Genomic DNA, 14,672 nt, shown 5'->3' with positions numbered 1-14,672 from the left:
AGGCTTCTTCCATTAGAATAAATAAGGTAGGTGAAAGGGGATCACCTTGTCTGACTCCTTGACAAGATTTTAAGTACCCCTCCAGAGACCCATTGATAAGAACTAAAAATGTAGCCACTAAAATACAAGCTTTGATCCATTTACATGAAGCTTTACTGAAACCAAATTTCTCCAATACTTTGATAAGAAAGGACTAATTAACTCTATCATATGCCTTCATCATATCTAGTTTAATAACAAAGGAAGGAATTTGGTTTTCTTTGATATGATGAAGAGTTTCATGAGCCACAATTTCCCCTTCCAATATCTCTTTACTTGGCAAAAAATGTAGAAGTTGATAAAAGCCAACTTCATAGTGTGCCAAGATCACCTACATGTAAATAGCTTGCTAAAGAGAAACTGAAGAAGCAAGAGCTTGAAGCAAAAAAATGAAAGAGAAAATATTTCACAATAGGAAAATGAAATTTCTATGTGAATGAATTTACAATGAGAGAGAGACCAAATATAAAGGCCTCAAGGAAGGTTGTAGAACAAGATGGAAAGTGGTAGAAGATAAGGTTGACAACTAAGCATATGTCCACAAAAAGGTGGAACATGCTAGAAGGGAACAAACTCCCATGTTGTCAACAACTCATCACTACAACTATTAACTACATGCATTAACCTAAGTAAGCTTAAGTAAAACTATAAATAATTAATAATTAATTATTTACTCTAACACCCCCCCTTAAGTGCAACTTAGGGAAATGCCTTAAGCTCATAAAACTAAGATGAAATGTAGAATGGGTCCTAGCAACAAGGCCATTTGGGCACCCATGTACAATGCAAAGAAGCACAACCTCTAAAAATAGGGAAAGACAGAAAACCTCATGGGAAAAACCCTCTTCCAAAAAGAGGTAAGTACAAACATGTAGAAAAAAATGAAGGAAGGAAGGAAGGAAGGAAGGAAGGCCTCAACAAGACCCCCCAAGGACAACTTCCACCAAAAATGTTTCAAGAGAATCTCTCAAAACCATAAGTACCACTAGTCCCCCCATGAGAGATAGAAAATGCACCAAAGCCCCCCTAGAATAATGGAGCCCCTAAACCAATGAAAACACAATGTGAAAGAAACAAGGGAGTAGAACAAGGGAACCCCTAAATGAGAGGGGAAACTAAAAGGCCTAGCTAATTCTCAAAGGAGAAAGTATGAGGATCCTGAAAAGGAATCCCCAAAGTAGGTGTGATGATACTGTCATGAATGTCCTTTGTAGAATCCGCAACAGGTGCACCTAGAGGCTCGATGAATGGAGATGGAGGATCAGGTAAAGTAGAAGAAGAATCTCGTTGAAGAGAAAAGACCTCAACTAGATGTGGTGTGGAAGTCAAAATAGGGATCTCAGGAATAATACAAAGGTTTAAGTATCTTGACTACACCACATGATGCTCCTATGAAAGAGAAGAAGTGTGCTTCGACAATGGAGATGGTGGATTAAAGTGTGAGAAGGGGTAGAGATGGGTGGAAGGATCGATTTCTCTTGTAGCAATATGACCTCCTATTGCATGATCCCAAATGAAGATTAAGTCTATTGTGAAATCAACTATCTTCCCTAATCCATTGCATGCAATTTGAGAAATTGAGAGAAGGTTTGTAGATAGAGATGGAACATATAATACATCATTGAAGGTGCCATCCTAAATGCTAACTAAACCTTTCCCAAAAACTAGTAGGGTAGTGTTATTTTCCATGTGAATATGAGCAATGGGAGAAGCCTCAAGAGTAGAGGAGACACCGTGAGAAGATGTCATATGGGGAGAAGCACCTGAATCCAGTATCCAACTGACCTAGGAAGGCAATGCAATGGATGCTCGTAACATATGACCCTATCCAAAATCTGATGTAGAGGATGAAGATTTGGAAGAAGACTGAAAGGAAGATCCTTGTGAGGTAGAAGAGGATGGAGAAGAAATAGTGCTCTTCTAAAGAAGAGCTTGCAAATTTGTAATTTGTTTCTTATAGCTATTAAATCTCCTCTAAAAACAATGTGCCTCATCATGAGATCCTTTCTAACAATAGGAACAAGTAGGAGTCTCATTCTTATTTTTCTCCTTTTTAGAAGGAGATGATAAACCAGTAGAACGAGAATCTGATATCTGCTTTGGCTTTTGTTCCTGTGTATCCTTGGCAAGTAATGCCTATGACTATGAACCTAAAAGTGAATCTATCTGAGTGATATTAGACTATTCATGAGTTAACCAATCAAAAAATATCTCAAATGAAGGCATCCTATGTCTATCACCCAAGGCATCCATAGTGGAGTAGAAAGTGGAAGAGAATATCTGATACTATCCCCTCAACTTTGAGAGTATCAAAAAGATACACTCATCATCTATCTTCGTTTTCTCACATCCTTGCAAAAGTGTATGCAAAGATTAAACTTCAACAAAAAGTCCTCAATGGTGGGAAAGCTATTAGGTGTCAAAGAAGTCAACTCTGCATCAAGTTGCAATGTCAAGAATTCATTCATTGTGCCAAACAAAAATTGAAATTTCATCCAAATAGCCCATAGAGTGGTCAAACCATCTAAGTGAAATAGAAGACTATCTAAGATGTTTAGTAAAATCAATCCCATGGGCTCATCCATTTTATTTCTTTGCTGAAGAACCTCAAAAGGGTGTGTTACAGCAAGTTGGTTCTCATCTAAACATGACCATAAGCCTCTTGACATGAGAAGCCTAGTCATTTGTGCCTTCTAGGTGTGATAGTTGTGTGGCATTAGTCAAGTCACAGAAGGATCTGACATTGAGAGAAGAGGATGGAACTAGAAGGGTCTATTCTGAAGTAAATTATAGAAAAGAAAATGCTTCCCCCCCACAATGTATAAATTAAGCACTCTTTACTTAGTGTGATTACAATAGCCAATTTAGGGCCTATTTTTGAAAGTATTATTTCTATCTATAGAACTTATAATCTAATTGTAGATCTAGAAAGTAGACAAAAAAAATACACTTTCAAAAAAAATAGAACTTGATTATGTGTCTAGATGAGCCCATACTAAGCATTTGAAATGGCAAAAATCGAGAATTGCAAGTTGCAGAAAAATTTAGGAATGGAGATCTCAAACCACCTTTGTAGTTATTTTTTCTAAATCGTCGTCATCACACCTCTAAAAAATAAAGAAAAAAAACCCAAAAAATATTAGATCTATTATTTCAAACCCTCTTTATCCTTTTTCTCCAAATATTTAAAAAATGCTCTTCCTCCCGATTGAAGAAAAATCACAAACAAACTAGGGTTGGTGTCCCTGAATCGTGGCTTTAAAAAATCAATTGAATAAGTAGTACAGAGGCTCTGATACCATGTAGAAGTTGATGAAATCCAACTTCAAAGTGTGCCAAGATCACTTGCATGCAAATAGCTTGCTGAAGAGAAACCAAAGGAGCAAGAGCTTGAAGTAAAACAATGAAAGAGAAAATATTTCACAATAGAAAAATGAAATTGCTATGTGAATGAATTTACAATGAGAGAGAGAGACCAAATACAAAGGCCTCAAGGAAGCTTTTAGAACAAGCTAGAAAGTGGTAGAAGATAAGGTTGATAACCAAGCATACATCCACAAAAAGGTGGAACATGCTAGAAGGGAACAAACTCATGTGTTGTCAACAACTCATCACTACAACTATTAACTACATGCATTAACCCAAGTAAGCTTAAATAAGAGAATAAATAATTAATAATTAATTATTTACTCTAACATAAAACCACCCTATTTTGGAGAAATAATATTAGGCAAAAAAGCTTGAACTCTAGAATAAATAGCCTTTGTGAAGATTTTATATATAGTGTTGCACAAAGAAATTGGTTTGAAATTAGCAAAAGTCTGGGGATCACCAAACTTAGGAATGATGGCAATATTAGTAGAATTAAAATTCCCATACATGTAACCCTTGCGTCGGGAGGATTCTAGGGCCATAAGTAAATCCAACTTTAGAACATCTCACCATTTCTAAAAGAAGAGAGTTGTAAAGCCATCACCAGGTGCTTTATCTGGGGCTAGGGAATGAACTATTTTCTAAATTTCCTCCAAAGTGAAGGGTTTCATAAGAGCATCATTATCTTGATCTGATATAATTCTTGGAACTACCTCTAAGAATGAGTTATGTTGAAGATTATTTACATCCATTTTCACTATTGGATCAAGGAGTTCTATAAAGTATTTGACTCCTTCCCTTTTGATACTTGCCTCATCTAATAATTTTTTACCTATAAGCTATTCCATGATTTAAAAAATAGATTTACTTGCCTTTTTTGACTTGCTGAAGCATGCAAGAATTTTGTGTTATGGTCAACATCACTTAACCATAATTCTCTAGATTTTTGCTGCCAATATTCTTCCTCCCCATAACACAACTCTACCCATTGAAATTGCTTCTCTTTCTAATGAGCATATGAATTTGAATTTAGTCAAAAACTAATGATTTCTTCATTAATTTCTTGAAGTTCCTTTTGCACCTTGTTTTTTTCTTCAAAAATATATTTAAATACCTATTTGTTCTAGATTCCAATTTTGCCTTTAAGATATTGAAGTTTCTTATAGAACAAAAACATACTACTACCTCTTTCCTATGGAGCACTGACCCACCATTGTCCAATTAAACGAAGAAACATTGGATGTCTGAACCACATTCTTTCAAATTTAAATGAAGATTGATAACATGATGTCATATGGTCCACTCTATTATCTAAGGATAAAGAAACAAGAAAGTTATCTGATCTCGGGAAAGAGAGAATTTCTCCCAAGAAGAGGATAGATGTTATTTTCCATGCTTGTGAAACTAAAAATCTATCAAGTTTCTTAGCAATTTACAGGAAACCATCTCTTTTGTTATGGAAAGTGAAGCATCCATTGGATGTTTCAATTTCAAACAATTCATTAGTAGTGATAAAGTTATCAAATTCCTCCATAATTTTTAGAGATGGAAAAATTCTTCCCTATTTCTCCTTATTACTTTGAATTGCATTGAAGTCACCACCTATGAGACAATTTAGTTGTGGTAAAGATCTAAGTTTTTCTGAAATGACATTCCACAATTTAACCTTATCTAAAATACTTATGGGACCATAAATGTTAAAGATAACCATCAACATTTCAAAATGTTGAAACTTAAAACATTGCCAATCCAGATCTTGACCTATTAAGCTTCCAGAGACAACCTTCAGGTTCCACAAAGTGGTTAAACCTCCTGAAGCCCCAACAATAGGACAATGGACAGATTTCCATTGTTTCTATTTAGAAATAGACTCCTCATACTTTTCATCTGATAACTTTGTCTCTTGAAGTAATATAATGTCTCCTTTCAACTCATCAAGTAGTTTTTTATTCTTGCTTCATTTGTCAGGGGTGTTGATACCCCTAACATTCCATGTTATGATCTTCATCCTTCCACCAAAGGACACTTGGTCCTTTTGGTGATTCTTTTTATTTATTGAAATTTTTCTTCCAAAGTGGATTGAATGCCTACTACAATTTCTTCTTTAGCTTTTGTACTTTTACTCTTTCTACCATGAGTCTTTGGAGTAGAAGATACCATAGAGGGATCTCCAAGTGACTTCATAATTGATAGGGTTTGTGAGAAATCAAAAGTGGACTCACAACCAATATTTCCATTGGCCATTTGTTCAAGTTGGATATCTCCAAATTGCCTTTGAGCTTCCTCAAAATTATCTACTGATATCTGGGCCATATCTTTTTGCACAACTTCTTTTTCCATTAATTGAAATTGTTTTGATACCACAAATGTTGAAATCTCATTAGCTAATTGATGTAATTCAGATTCCACATTACTACCCAACTTGAGGCCTTGCATAGTCAGTTTACATGTTGGGACAAACATCTCCAAAGGTGACTGATTAAGCATAACATGATGTGTGACTAAATCTCCTGTAGACCAACTTTTTTGGAGCAATTACACAAACTAAAATCCTGATAATTCAACTACCTACAAATTGTTTGATGAAATGAAATGTTATGGAATTTTTGAGCATGTGCCATAAAAAAATTTGGATTTTTAAAACTTACTCCTAGGAAATATATTGGAAACTATTTTGCAAAATAACATTTGACGAGGCCCCTTCTGTCCATAATCTTATGACAATTCTCTAAAGTATTGGAAATCTGTCAAGGTAAACTTTAAGAAAGCCACCTCCAAAAAATGATATAAAATATTGGCGAATATTTCATTATTTTGAAAAAAAAAAAATATTTATATTGGCAAAACTCTCAATTTTTTATTCTGAATATGATTAATTTTGGTGATTACTTTTGAATCATAATTTTTTTTGTATAAAATATTGACAAATCTCAATAATAATAGGAAGTTCATTAATCACCATGGAATATTACAAATCAAAATTGAACATTTTTTTACCTTGTGGAATGTTATGAGAATCGTTACATATACTTTAAATCTATAGTGAATAATAAATATTGGTGATATATCCCTAAATTAACTAATAATTATGATAATTATTGGTCAGTTCAATTTAATTTCTCCAATAATATATTATAGTTAGGTTACTCAAATCTATTCATGTAATGAATATTGTGGCGAATATTTGAGTTTAAATATTTCAATAAAATAAATTATCGAGAAATTTTAAATATTCTAGAATTGAATTTTACAAAACTATGGCGATTTAGGTTGTATCAAATCTTAAATTATTAGCCAAAATACTAGCGAAAAAATTCTAAAATTAGCCAATTTACGAATATTGGCCACTAAATTATACCCTAAAATCTGTAATTCCAACCTAGGACTAGTTTGATTATCCTTACATACCTCCATTGTAGGATTTACACAAGAGTAATGACTTGAAAAAGAGAGGGATGAATGATCTTAATAAAGAGTACCCTCAATTTCCAAATTTGATGAAGGGTTCTTATCTTGTAAAGGCTCATTTCATAGATCCAAGTCTAAATGAGAAATAGGTATAGCATCATTATTACAAGTAATTAAATGGGTATCTATACTATTTACATCAGCAACATGCCTAAATTTACATTTCTCAAGCATTGATAAATGATCCTAACATACCATTTTGAATCAATACCTTGGCAATCAACATTAAAATGGCCCAAAATCAAAGAATGTTTATCAATTACCTCTAGTTCTTGAATGCAAACAATTTGTTTCCAATCCCCCCATTTGAAGTGGCAAATTATATATTGTGTAATTGGTTTCTGATTGCTCAAAAGTAAGAAAACCCTAATTGGGTGAAAGACTTGTTCAAAAGGGATGAGATCATGCCTAATAAAGATACCCACCTTGTTTGCTATCAATTCAACAATTTATGTGTCTCTGTATTCAAGGGACAAATCTGGTAATTCTATCTAGTAGGGAAAAAAGATAACATCACTCAATTTAGGGGACAATTTTGAGGAAAATGAATAGGTAGAGATGCCAAAACCTTTACAGAACCACCCTTTGAATTTATGCAACTAATCCGAGTCTCAACTGAAGTAAAGAGAATAGTAAAATAATTCAAAACTTGATCATGGAATAATACCTCTTTCGTACCTAGCCAGTTACTAAAAATCCATGCTTGTATGTCCATTTTGTTTAAATTATGGGTTTGAATCTACACCCTAAGTGTTATCTTTCTCAAAAATTCAACATGCGGGGAAATCAACCTTTTTGGAATAGTGATTTCCATTACTACTTGACCTTTAAACCCTATGTCTACATGAACAATATTCTCTAATTGGTTCTTCCTCCAAATCCTCTTTGGCTTACCAGCATTTTCATGAGCCTTCAAAGGTTTGGATTTGGAAGGAGCTTTCCTAGAGTTTCTAGAAATCATTTTCCTTTGCATTCCTTGTAACAAACTCTGACCCTTCTCCCATAAGCCCTTTTCTACTTGAGAAGAATGCCCATATAACTACTGGTTGGGATTAACATTAGCATCTCGTTCTTTCAATAACCCCTATTCTATGTCTGAAGTAGAAGGACACCCATTGCCTTGCTGATTGGGAATATCACCATCCATAACCCTTTTCTTATCAATCAATTCCCGCACCGGACCATTGAATGGTGTCTCTTTTTCAAAAATGTTGAAAGGCACTTTCTACTTGGATTTTTCATTATTGCTGATAAGAAACCTAGGGTTTATGAAAAAGGATTTTTTCGGCTGCAAAATAACCCTTTTAAAGAAGATTTCATCCCAAGATTTGAGTCATTTCCCTTCAACATGTTAAAATTGATCCACCCTACCTGACTACTTAGAATACTAAAATTTCTTTACAAACCTCCCTATCTACCATTGTCTACTATCATGTCACAACACCATTGCCTATTTTTTAAAGTTACTACCCAGAATCTTCATTTGAAAATCATAAACAAGGGCAAATGTTTCATCTGATTGGTTTCTATAGTTTTTGGTTTTTGGCTTTTTGCATGTTCATTGTTCTGGCCTTATGGTTGGCCATAGTATTGTGGTTGGGCTTTAGTGCTTATTATTAGCCTTTTGATATTTATGGATTGTGGCTGGGCTTTTGTTGCTTATTATCAGCCTTTTGATTTTTTTTGAACTTTTGGATTTTAGGATCCCTGTAAAACCTATTTTTCTAATAAAAAATAAGGGGAAATGTTTCTTCATAGTCTATGCCTTCTTGCTGTGAATATCATTTGCATACCAATATTTATTTATTTATTACAAACTCACCTTATTCATTCATCTTATTCTTGAATACCCATTTAGTTCCTATATTATTCTTGTCTTTATGTCTAGGAACCAATTCCCATGTCCAGTTCTTAACAATTTGATCTAGTTCTTCCTTCATTTCTTGAATTCAATGATCATCATTGCATGTCTCATCTGCACTCTTTGGTTTAATTTGAGAAATTAGACACAATTACCATGTACTGGTTGAAAACAATTGAACAATTATATATTGTCTTTAATGTTACACAAATTATATATTATCTTTGATGTTACACAAAATGTCATATCTTTACTAGTCCATATATGTCGAGCTCATTTGGGCAATGAAGACAACTTCAAGTGTTAGTCAAGCATTATAGTGTTTGCCAAGTTTAGAAGATTGTGTCTACCAAGTTCAGTCGAGCATCAAAGAGAAGTTTGTTAGGATTAAACCTCTGATAGAAATAAAAATTACATGCAAATATATATAATAATAGAAAATAATAGATCACACAGAAGAGAACACAAGACACCAAGATTTAATGTGGTTCACCCAATCCCTAGGCTATGTCCACCAAGTAGCAAGTCCAATATTATTACGATCTAGTGATTACATCTTGATTACAATTTGTAATCCCTTATGGCTCAATACTACCATAAGAAGCAATTTTTTCATCACTCACAATTAAAACATCCCTAACCCTAAGCCCTTTTATACAAGTATTTTTGCCACTTTAGGGTTAAAATTAGTTACAACATTTTTGAATTATGGCATATGTACAGTACTTCTTTGATCAATCACCACAATCTAACAATCTCCCACTTGGGGACTGATCAAGCTCCACACTAAAAAATAATCTCCCACTTGGAGACTGATCCTATAGCTATGTCACTACTCCATGAGGCTTCCACTAGATCAAACCACCATGGATTATCTTGTTCTTTTATTCCTATTCAGTGTAGAAGACCAACCAAAGCTAAAGAGGAGTTCAACTTCTCCTTTTTTACTACCTTTGTAAATATATCCACTAGATTGTCATTTGTATGTATCTTGTCTAGCTTTAATTATCCATCATCCAAAACTAACTGAATAAAATGGTACTGTAACTAAATGTGTTTGTATTTGAATGCAAAGTTAAATTCTTTGCAAGATGAATGACACTTTGACTATCTATAAAAAAATAAGTTTCCTTCTAGGGGTGTCCCAATTCTTATAAGAAGAACTGAAGCCATATCATCTCCTTGGTTGGCTCTATAGTAGAAACATACTCTACCTCTATAGTGGATAAAGCATTAACCTTTTGTAACCTAGAAACCCATCTCACGACTACCCCACTAATACTAAATACATAACATATAGTACTCTACCTAGTATTAATATCCCCTACCAAATTTGAGTCAATAATTCCCTATAAATTAGTAGTAGAGCCCCCAAAGTGTAAACACTTATTAGATGTTCCTCTCATATATCTGAGAATCCATTTTACTACATTCTAATGCTCAATTCTTGAATGACTCATATACCTACTAATGAATCCCACTACATTTGCAATATTTGGCCTAGTACATACCATAGCATACATCAAGCTTCCTACAATTGAAGCATAAGATACCTTCAACATATTATCCTTCTCTTTGTGTGTCTTGGGACACATCTCCTTAGTCAACTTCAAATGACTAGGTAAAGGTGTGCTAACAACTTTATCATTCTCCATAGAGAAACATTGCAACACCTTCTCAATATAATCAGCCTGAGATAATGTCAATTTCCTATTATTTCTATCTCTACAAATCTTCATACTAAGGATTTATTTTTCTGCCTCCAAATTCTTCATAGAAAATGCATGTGCTAACTAGCATTTCAGCCCCTTAATGTGATCCATGTTAGACCCAGCTACAAGTGTATCGTCAACATATAAACATAAAATTATATAGTTCTCATCATCCAACCTCTTAAAGTAAACACAATGATCTAAATGACACTTACTATATCTATGCTCGTGCATAAAATTGTCAAAGTTCAGATACCATTGTTGAGGTGCTTGCTTCAAGCCATATAAATCTTCCTTTAGTCTGTACAATAGGTTCTCCTTACCTTTGACCTCAAATCCCTATGCTAAGCCATATATATCTCTTCACATAAATCACAATGAAGAAATATTCTTTTAACATCAAGCTACTGCAAATGCAAATCTTTAGTAGCCACAATACTTAAAACAGTGTGTGTCGAAGTCATTTTAATAGTAGGAGAGAATATCTCATCAAAATCAATGCCCTTTTTCTGTACAAATCCTTTTATCACTAATCTAACTTTAAATATTTTCTTATCTCTATCCTCTTCTTTCAACATATAAGCCCACTTATTTTGTATAGCCCTTTTACCTGTAGGCAACTTACATAAATTCCAAAATCTTATTTTTTAGTAGAGTACATTTTTTCTTTCATTACAGACTCCCACTGAATCTTAGTAACCACCTGCACAACTTCATCATAACATTCTTGTTCACTAGCTTCAGTAAGTAAAATAGAATACAAAGAGGGTGAAAATATTTTTGGAGGTCTACTTAGCCTTTTTGACCATCTAACATTCACCAGTGTGTGTGCTATTTTTTGTCCCAATTGTTGCACATCATGAGGAATTACTGGAACATCATCCTTTGGAGTATCATCTAGCACTACATAATCATCTTCTTTCTTGTCATGCTGCTGCAACAAATCTTAATACTTTCTCATTGAATATGATGTCCTTGCTTCTTACAATTTTACAATTTTCAAAATCCCAAAGCCTATAACCAAATTCATCAATGCCATATCCAACATATACACATTTCTTTGAAATAGCTTTCAACTTGGTTCTATTTTAAAGATTTTTCTGAGAAAATGCTTCATAACTAAAGGTTCTAAGAAAATAATAACTCATCTTCTTACTAGTCCATGCTTCTTCTAGAATACCATGGCCTAAAGGAGTAGAGGGACCTCTATTAATCAAATATACAATAGTATTGATAGCCTCCATCCACATGTGTAAGGGAAACCCAACATGAAACCTCGTGCTCCTTGCATCCTCCATTATAGTCCTGTTCATGCATTCAACCACTCCATTTTGCTGTGAAGTGTAGTGCCTGTCCCTAGGTCACATTTTTGGTTATCATTGTCAAACTCTTTTAGGGCTAGTTTTATGTTGATGGTTAGCAACATTGTTTTGAGACTATCAGATATTGTGCTATGGATTCAGTTGATATGTGATGAGATTACTTAAACTTTACATTTCATGTATGCATGATGATTATTACATTGCTTCTAGCTATTGATGATGATTAGTTAGATGGTTTATTATCACATGTGTTTTATTATGGATACTTACTCCATACTTGCATGTGTATGGTGTGTGTGTTTGTTCTTGGATGGCATTTCTGATGTGGTTAAGGAAGGGAGTCGTAATCACCTACTAGTCGGGATCTACATGATGCACCACTTCTTGCCATTGCCTATTTAGTATATATTGTGCTTGTACATGCATGGTTTTTATGCAGGTTGCAGGTACCGAGTATCGACTTCCCTGAATTGTCAGGATGAGCGTACCCTATCACATTATCTCAATGGTAAGAGAGGGGAGATAAATTCTCAAGTGTCATAATTGGAAAATTAGGACAAGTATCTGCGTTGAGTACCCTTTGAATGTGTCAGATGACATAATTCGTGATATTAACCCTTTTGGTTTGATTTTGTATGTGTTTTGCTATTATGGGTTTTTCTTATTTTACCTTATGAGTCTTTGATGTATTTTCTATTAATTAAACCTAATTAAAAGATTTAATTAATGGTTTAATTTAATACAAAATTAATATGATATTTTAATATTTATTTTATTTAATTAATTAAGAAATTAATAAAATAAAATAATTAAATTTGAAGATAAAAGTTATAATTTTAAAAGTGGAAAAGATATTAAAATTATTAAAAGATTCTAAATTGTATGATGTGTGCATATGATTAAACTATAAATACATTAAGATAAAACAAGTGGAGTTATTAAAGTTAGTGCATGAGATTTAAAAAAATTAATAAATTAAATTCGAAAGAGTAAAGTGAATATTAAATAAATTAATGTGCATTATTTTAATATTTAGGAGTTTGCAAATTCTCGAGAATTGTCATGTAGACAACACAGGAGGTTGCACTCTAATTATGCACGTGTTGTCAACAACACAGGAGTTAGTGCACCAATTAAGCACATGGTGTCTACAACCTTGTGACTCACCTAAAAGGTTGGAAAAGACTCATGCTTAGTTGTTGACAACTTCTGGTTGCTTCTAGGGACATTCTAGGTGCTTCCTGAGAGTTCTTTATAATGAGGCACTCTTAGAAGCTTAAGGAGAGTGTTTGGAGAGCGTTTGGAGTGTGGTTGGAGGATTGAGAACATGGGAGAAGGAAGGAGCTTGCTCTGCGGATTCTAAGGAGAAGGGAATTAGCATCAGTATCTAGGTGCACTCGTGATTTTTGCATATTACCTTTTTGCACACTTTCTCTTCTTGTCTTCATCGTGTCTACTAGATGACTGCTTGGATAATTCTTGTGATGAATGTTTAACTCAGATTTGCATGTTGATTCTTTCCTATGTGAAGAAATCAATAGAGAACTCAATTAGAAAACCCTAGCTTCCATTCATGAAAAGGAATTAATTTTAAATAGAGTTTGGGTTCAAATTGTAATAGAATTGAGGATTTGAATAGACAAGGGTTTGTATTCTAATGAAGAATTCTAAGTTAAAAAATTTATAGTCAAACCTATTAGAAGAATTATTAGGGAGTGATCATTATGAAGAGAATTTCTAATTTATAAAATTGGAAAGCCCTTCTTGTATACATACATACAGATATGTGTGTGTGTGTGTGTGTGTGTGTGTGTGTGTTAAATATTGAAATACTATAGTACTTAATAATATTTTGCATGTATATATATACACATATACGTATACACACACACACACACATATATATATATATACATATGTACATACATATGTACATACATACATACATATATATATACATATATATATATATATATATATACATATATATATATATATATATATACATATATATATATATATATATATATATATATATATATATATATATATATATATATATATATATATATATATATATATATATATATATATACCTATGTACATACATATGTTTATTTAAAACACTAGTCATTAAATCGTGACAGAAAAAAACTTGTTCAAATCTGAATCGCATGATATAAAAACATTTTTAAGTGCATTTGAAAACAATTTTTAAAAATGTTTATAATAATAATAAAAAATTGAATATATTATGAGGGGCAGGTTACACCCCCCCCCGCCCCCGCACATACTGCAGTACCTATACTGGTTGTAGGGTACCTGCGACAGAGCATTTAATGCTTAAGTCGCAGGGTACCTGCATAAGCAGAGTACGCGTGACGGAATGTCGCCGAGGGACACTCGCGATAGCAATGTCCATGCTTTTTTTAATTTGATTACCTTTTTTTTATTTTTTAAAAATGATTAATTTATATATGTTGCTTTTTATATATATGAACGCCGGTTAATTTATATGTTGCAAATCAGATTTTTGATTCGATTTTATGTATTAATATGAAATGCCATAAATATTAATTGTTATATATATATATATATATATATATATATATATATATATATATATATATATATATATATGATATAGTTTTATGTTAATAAATTTATTTAATTAGAATTAGTGTAATTAAGGTTAAGAGAAATGTTGTAATTGAAATATTGAAGTTGTCCAAATAATTTTGGAATTCTCATGAATGGAAAATTGAGAAAACTATATATGATTTTAAAAGAACAATTTTTCCTAGAGATATTAATGTTTACTTGATATTCATTGAATGATTGAATGAATGATGAATCTGATTCAAGTATTGATCATTATAATTAAATAATGAAATTATT

This window comes from Cupressus sempervirens, chromosome 9 (assembly GCF_028749045.1).
Source record: "Cupressus sempervirens isolate cs-2001-9-10 chromosome 9, ASM2874904v1, whole genome shotgun sequence".
Taxonomy (NCBI): domain Eukaryota; kingdom Viridiplantae; phylum Streptophyta; class Pinopsida; order Cupressales; family Cupressaceae; genus Cupressus; species Cupressus sempervirens.
This window is presented reverse-complemented; position numbering follows the sequence as displayed.